The sequence below is a fragment of the Mesocricetus auratus genome, unplaced genomic scaffold, assembly GCF_017639785.1.
Source record: "Mesocricetus auratus isolate SY011 unplaced genomic scaffold, BCM_Maur_2.0 Super-Scaffold_100003, whole genome shotgun sequence".
Taxonomy (NCBI): Eukaryota; Metazoa; Chordata; class Mammalia; order Rodentia; family Cricetidae; genus Mesocricetus; species Mesocricetus auratus.
The window spans coordinates 11,623,493-11,630,900 of NW_024429188.1; the positions used below are offsets into that span (position 1 = coordinate 11,623,493).

The 7,408-nt window shown below is 38.9% G+C and overlaps 1 pseudogene; it reads right to left on the reverse strand.

Moving 5' to 3' along the window:
• Positions 1-4,059: 4,059 nt before the first annotated feature.
• Positions 4,060-5,849, reverse strand: LOC101836453 (annotated as a pseudogene).
• Positions 5,850-7,408: the final 1,559 nt, after the last annotated feature.

Here is a 7,408-nt window from a genome sequence, read left to right on the forward strand (position 1 = left end):
AAATTTAATTTAAGCTTAAGAGTAATTGAATCTAAAACTCCTATGACAATCCCTAACCAGACAATTAAATATGCCCAAGTGTCTAAACCTAGTGATGAGCATATATTTTTACAGTTCTATTCATCACACTCCAAAGAACAGCAACTATGAAAAAAGTATGTGTGTTTGTGGGATAAGGTTATTAACAATACTAAATACTTAGTATACTAGTGCTATAACAGTGCTTTTCAGAAACAATGTGCTAGTAAATAAAATGTAGGAATATATTCAAAGGATAATATACATCATGATCACTCAAGGTTGATCTCAGGAGTTGATCTAAGAGTATCGCTGCTGCATGTTCCCATTACCATGATGATCTGCATCAGCACAGTCTCAAGAACCAGTGAAAGTAAGGACTATGAATTGAACCTTTGCAATGAGCAGTCAATCTTTCCTCCCATTATTAGTTTCTGTTAGATATTTTGTCACAGCAACAAAATATAACTAACAAAGTCTCAATATATAAAAGATATGCACCAATAACACTAAAGCTTTCCTAAGATAATCACTACAGCTCTAGCATTTTTCAAGGTTTAGAAAGTTAAGATCACTTTACCCAACATTAACGTATAAATTTAATGCAATTCTAATAAAAATTCCTGCAGGGATCTAGGGTAATGATTCAGAAGGTAAGAGTACCTACTGCTGAAGCACAAAGACCTGGGTTTGAATCTCCAGCACCCATATAAAAAGTTGAGTATGAGAACATGTAACTGTATCCCCAGAACTTTGGAGGATGGAGACAGGAGGATTGCTGCCAACCTAGCTCCAGGTTTGGTGAGAGACCTTGTCTGAAGAGACTAGATGGAGAATGATAGAACAGGACAACCAACATATTCCTCTGGCCTCATCATACACACTCACACATACATATGCACACGTGTGCACACACATGCACACACATACATACACAATCTCAGCAGAAATAATATAGTGATTAATGAGAAAGTTGTCATACAAAACATATTGATCAAAAGATAGTCTCTTTAAGATAAAGACACTAGACATTGAAACGAAACCCTATATTCATAGGTTGGTAGAAATAATATTGTAAATAATGATCATTTTGTCAAAAGCTTTTTATAGGCTGAATATAATTCCAATCAAAATCCCCATCTCATTCTTCACTGAAATAGAAACCCTATCCTAAAATTCATATGAAACAACAAAAGGCATCTGATAGCCACAACAATACTGAGCAAAAAGAACAATGCTGAATCATTCCAGATCTTGAGATATAATTCAGGGCTATAGTAATAAAAATAATATGACACTGTCACAAACACAGACTTGTACACCAATGGAACAAAACCAAAGACTAAAATATGAATACACATAATTAAGATATTTAATGCTGGCAAAGATATCAAAAACATACACTGGAAAAACAGTATCTCCAACAAATGGTTTTGGGGAAAACTAGGTTTACACATGCACAAGAATGAAATTAGCCTAGTTTCTATTAACTTGAACAAAGGTTAACTTCAAAGGTATCAAAGACCTAAACATGAAACCAAAACACACTGAAACTGCTATAAGAAAAACTAAACATGATATAGATGTAGGAAAGAACTTTCTGAGTATGACTCCATTTGACCAAGAATTAAGGCCAACAACTGACAAGTTGGACTTCATATAACTAAAATGCTTCTGCATGGCTAAAGAAATAATCAACCCAGTGAGGAGGAAGGTCACAGAATTCAAGAGAAACTTTGTCATCAATACATTTAACAGAGGATTAACACCGGGAATAAAGTATTATAAAAATAGTGAAGAACTTGGGAGGCAGAGGCAGGCCGATCTCTGTGAGTTAGAGGCCAGCCTGGTCTACAGAGCGAGGTCCAGGACAGCCTCCAAAACAATACAGAAAAACCCTGTCTCAAAAAAACAACACAAAAAAATAGTGAAGAAAGCAAACAACTTCTACCCCCACAAAAAGATGCCCGGGACCTGAGCAGAGATTTCTCATATGTAGAAAAAATGACTAAGAAGTGTGAAAAATCAGTGTGGAGAATTCTCAAAAACTTAAAATAAATCTACCATATGATGCTGCTATGCCACAACTTGTCATATATCCAAAGAACTCAATATCCTACTCCACACACACTTTATTATCCTGCTTCATTGCTGCTCTATTCACAGTAGCTAGAAAATGTAAACAATTTAAAGTCCTTCAACGAACATATAAATAATATAAATGTGGCAGTATGTACATTGCAACACAACTCAACTGTAAAGAAAGATGAAATCATGAACTTTGCATTAAACGTATGGGATTAGAAAAGATCATATTGAGTGAGATAACCCATACCCAGAAATATAAACATCATATGTTCTCTCTTATTGTAAGGTCCTAGCTCCAAAACTTCAGGCATGATTACATATTCTGGACTTACTGCAGAAACCAGGAAAGAGATGAGTCAGGGCCAATACAAAGGAACAAGTGATCTCATGAGAGGAATGGGAAAAACAGGGAGAGTTCTACTTATAGAGAAAGAGAGCAATAAATGCAGAAGAAAAAGAAGAAGGAGAAGAGGAGGAGGAGGAGGAGGAGGAGGAGGAGGAAGAAGAAGAAGAAGGAGGAGGAGGAGGAGGAGGAGGAGGAGGAGGAGAAGAAGAAGAAGAAGAAGAAGAAGAAGAAGAAGAAGAAGAAGAAGAAGAAGAAGAAGAAGAAGAAGAAGAAGAAGAAGAAGAAGAAGAAGAAGAAGAAGAAGAAGAGAGGAGGGCAAAATAACAGTAAGGGTGTCTGAAAAAGCAATAAAAGTCATACTATTAACTATGTAAATTAAATAACTTATAATGCTTATAAGATACACACACACACACACACATTTACATGCATTGTAGGTTACATGAAATTTTTTTATATGTACACACAATCCTCCCTCCAAGAACCAAAGACCATGTAACAACAACCCCATCACCAGGCTCAAAAAGTCCTCTTTTTAGTCAGGGTTCTCCAATAGATTTCCAAACCATAATGGGATGTTGTTATTGTTCTTGTTCTTGTTGCCCCCCAGAAGTGGAAAATAAATTTCAATTGCTTAAGACATTAGGCACTTAAGTGACAAGGCCCAGAGGGTCCTGAGCTGGAACTGACATGAAATCATCCTACCTGAGGATTAGCCTTCATGGTAATACAAGGCACCATGCAAGCTTCCATAAAAGAAAAGCAACTAAAGTTTCTACTGAGCTATAACAATTACAAACCTCAACAACAACTATCATGGAACAAAAACAGTAAAGGTACAGTAGTGGCATGCACACCTTGACGTTAACCAATGGCTCCTTAATTGCTCTTAAGACCTACTAACAAGAGGGAAATCGTGCCTGGTACTGAAAACACAGACAACTCTGGGCTAATGAACTCATGGAGAACCTACAAACCACACTTTAATAAAGCAGCACAACCATTAATTACATTCTAAATATTTGACCTTATGCCCACAGATACACCTATGGCTCAGGAATCATTGCCTAAGAGGGGGCAGAAAGACCATAAGAGCCAGAGGATCAGGGAGTTTGATGTGAGATTGTGTCTCCTGGGAATGTCAGAATCTACACTCAAAAAGTCTTACCAACATTACTGCCTTAATAGGAGCTGAATGAGGTCAACAATAGACATACTAACGTGGGCAGGGGACAGACCATGAATCCTCAGCCCTAGTCAAAGAACTACAGACAACTAAGGAATGTTGAAAGCAGGAGCAATAGTTTTCCCCAGGGAAGAAAACACGACTTGGTTATCCAATACCAAATTATCCATCCTGAAAACATATACACACAAGCAATACAAAGAGTGAGCAGATTTTATCTATATATCTATGACTATATAATTATGGAAAGTAATTAAGGAAAAAAAGGCCATGATTTTGAAAAGAAGCAAGGAACAGGTTTTGGAGAGAGGAAATGGCTAGGGACAATGATAATCTCAAAAATTAAAAAATTCATAACTTAAAAATATTTTAACACACCAAAAAAGAAAAAAATATATTGGTTCTAAAACGACACATTTTCTTTTTTGCTTTGAAATTTAGAAACAAGTTTTATTTAAGATCTGAAATACAATTCCTAAAATATCAACTTTTCAGAAAACTGTGGCTACACAATAATGCATTGCCTCTATCATGTTAGAACGTGCATTAGACTCAAATACAAAAACCAGGAAACAAATCACCATCCTTCAACAATTTGAGCAAAGATAGAATGAATGCCTAAGGAACAACAAGATGGATTTGCAGAGGATGGGCTGTTTACATCAAGCACCATAAAAAAAAAGCACGAATGCATGGGATTTTGGGTATATACATTAAGTCGAACCTTTGGCACTAGGAACCAGGGCATTTTATCACGTAGCATTAACACATATTAGAAAACCGTGTAGTGTCAAAGGGATAGAACCACCAGCATTCAAGCAATGTTGTCAACTAGGCAATAAAGTGTCCTACTGAATTTCTTCTTTGTCTAATTACTGCATACACTGGTAGCAACTTTGAAATGAGAAAAGGAGCCAGACACTCCTTTTATTTTCTGTTTACAACAGAACAGGAAACAAACTGAAACATAAGCCCTGTTTTACATCGACAGTTTTAAAGAACATTAATTATACAATGATAGGACTAAACGAAAGTGTTTACAGATAGCAGACTCTAGTGAGCGGTCAGTAGACCTGCACAGGACTTTGCGATGGTAGTCAGCAGAAACCACTTTGTAATCACTGGCAGTGAACAGGGAGGCAGAATTCTTTGCCAGATATTTAAGGAAATCATGCAAATAGCCCAACAAAAATGCCAGGCTTTTCTCATCAAGGGGCATATAGGCCAACATTGCCCCAATTCTCACAATCTCAGTAGGTGTGATGCCCCATAGATCTGCGACATTGGCGCATCGGGTGTGCCAGAAGGATTTCCGCATATTGGGGCCGCTCAAACTTGTAGAGCAGCTGAGTACCCAGCATCACATTGAAATACTCTTTTATCCCTCCCACAACTTCATTAACTGCATACTCCTTGTTATAACGTTTCCCTGTGATTTCTTACAATTGGCATACTCCTCAAGAATGACATCTACATTCTTTTTAGCAGGGAGCTGGAACAACTGCTTCTGCCTGGTAACCAAGTCCCAGTCCTCCACCAGCCATGGTTTCAGCTCTTTGGGAATCTTCACTTTCACCTCCATCCTATTCTTAAATGCCTCCTCACTCTCCACAGTGGGGTCAGCCCGTGCCCTTTTCTTCCGGGGGGGCTGGGGCATTTCGCTGGTACTGCCATCATCTCCGTTGCCAGGGGTCTTCTGCTTGTTCTTCCTGGTCTTCAGCACAGAACCAGAAGGGGGGTTCTCAGCAGAGCGACCGCCCCATCTTCCCGGGAGGGCTGGTTCAAGGCTCTTTGGCTGTGAACCAGCCGACTTCTTTCCTGAGGCAGCTCCCCTCATCTTACTTCTCTGCATGTTGCTCCTAGTTGGCTTCTTAAAGTTGTCTTCTTCAGTAGATTGTTGTCCACGAGTTTCAGAAGCCTGCTTTCTGGAACTCATTCAACCCTGTTTTTATTCCAACCAACAATCTTCCTTTTTTCCTTTCCAAGGACTCCTAGTAATTTTCCAGATGGAATCTGACAGATCTCCTAGGATGGTCTAGAAAGATGAAGTAGGAATACAACCCTGTATTCTGCAAACAGGAATGGTTCTGCAACCAGGGTCAGATCTCCTGATCCTTATTGTACAGCAAACTTAGCTTTGCTGATGACCTGAAACGAGAATCCAGTTCTTTCCAGCAGCCGACGTGTGATCACTGCTGCTCCTCCAACCGCCATAGTCAAAACGACACATTTTCCATCATTACATATGACCAACATTTTAAGTCAAGTGGCCTTCTTTCATTGAATTTTATTACTAATATTTTTAGTTTGCATACAAAAATGGATTTCTTTTTTTAACATAAGTATTTTTATTTAAAAACAACTTCTGTTCCATTGTTACATCTTATTCCTTAATATTTTCTAAAACAAAATCTGACGTACATTTCTGTAGTTGCTTCAAAAATATCATTTATTACATTCTGTTTGTTCAAATGATGCTTAAAATATAACTTATTGCCCTTAGCTGCTATGCATCTTTATTTCATATTTTTTTCTGTAAGAGTTTACCCTCTCCTGCCTCCCTGTTCCATTGACTTCTTTATATGATGACCTACATTTTGGAGAGGGCTAAATTAAACAGTGTTCTTTAATATGTGCCTCCATTTCCAATGCTTCCTTTAACTTGTTAGTTAGAGCTAGAGTCACAAGAATGTATACTTCTAAGGTGTTCATTCTGCTGTCTCCTGAAAACACTCATTTTTCTAACCACTGCACAATATTCCTTGGAATGGGTGCCCCACAGTTGAAGCAGTTCTTCCTCTTTGGGTGGTCCTCTAGGCAAGTACTGTGAGCAGGTGTCTTTGCACCTTTGTGTATTGCTGGAAGGGCAAATGCTACCAAATGGTAGCACGTATAAGATTGGCAAGTCTGGCGTTTGTTATTCTCTTTTGATAAGTTCCCAATCCTTTTCAATATGAGTCATCACTGGAGGACAATAAAGGTGAACAGGCTGGGTAGAACTTGAATCCCAAGTGTTGAAAATAGGAGTTTAGCTGATCCTACCAATAGCAAACCAAGAATAAATAAATATATTGAAAATGAAGGGCTGAACAGCACATGCCCAAGGTACAAATGCACAGTGCAATAAAAGCAGAGGCATTACAGACAGCTACAGTAGCATTACTTTAGCCTACTTTTTTCTTTTTTCACCTTTTTAAATTTAAATTAGAAACCAACTTTTTTATATGTCAATCACAGTTTCCTCTCCCTTCCCTCATCCCCTGCACCCCGACTGACCACCTATCCCTTCCCCTTTCTCCTCCCCAGGGAGGGTGAGGCCTTCCATGGGGGATCCTCAAAGTCTGTCATCTCATTTGGAGCAGGGCCTAGATCCTCCTCCATGTGTCTAGGCTGAGAGAGCATCCCTCTATGTGGAGTGGGCTCCCAAAGTCCATTTGTGTACTATGGATAAATACTGATCCACTACCAGAGACCCCATAGATTAACCAAACCACCAAAATGACATACATGTTCAGGGAGTCAGTAACAGTTCTATGCTGGTTTTCCAGCTATCGGTCTGGGGTCCATGAGCTTCTGCTTGTTCAGGTCAGCTTTCTTCTGTGGGGTTCTCCAGCCTGGTCTTGATCCCTCTACTCATCACTCCTCCCTCTCTGCAGCTGTATTCCAGAGTTCAGCTCAGTTCTGATTCCATTAGCTTCTGATGAAGGCTCTAGGATGGCACACAAGATAGTCATGAATCTCATTATAGAGGAAGGGCATTTAAGGTAGCC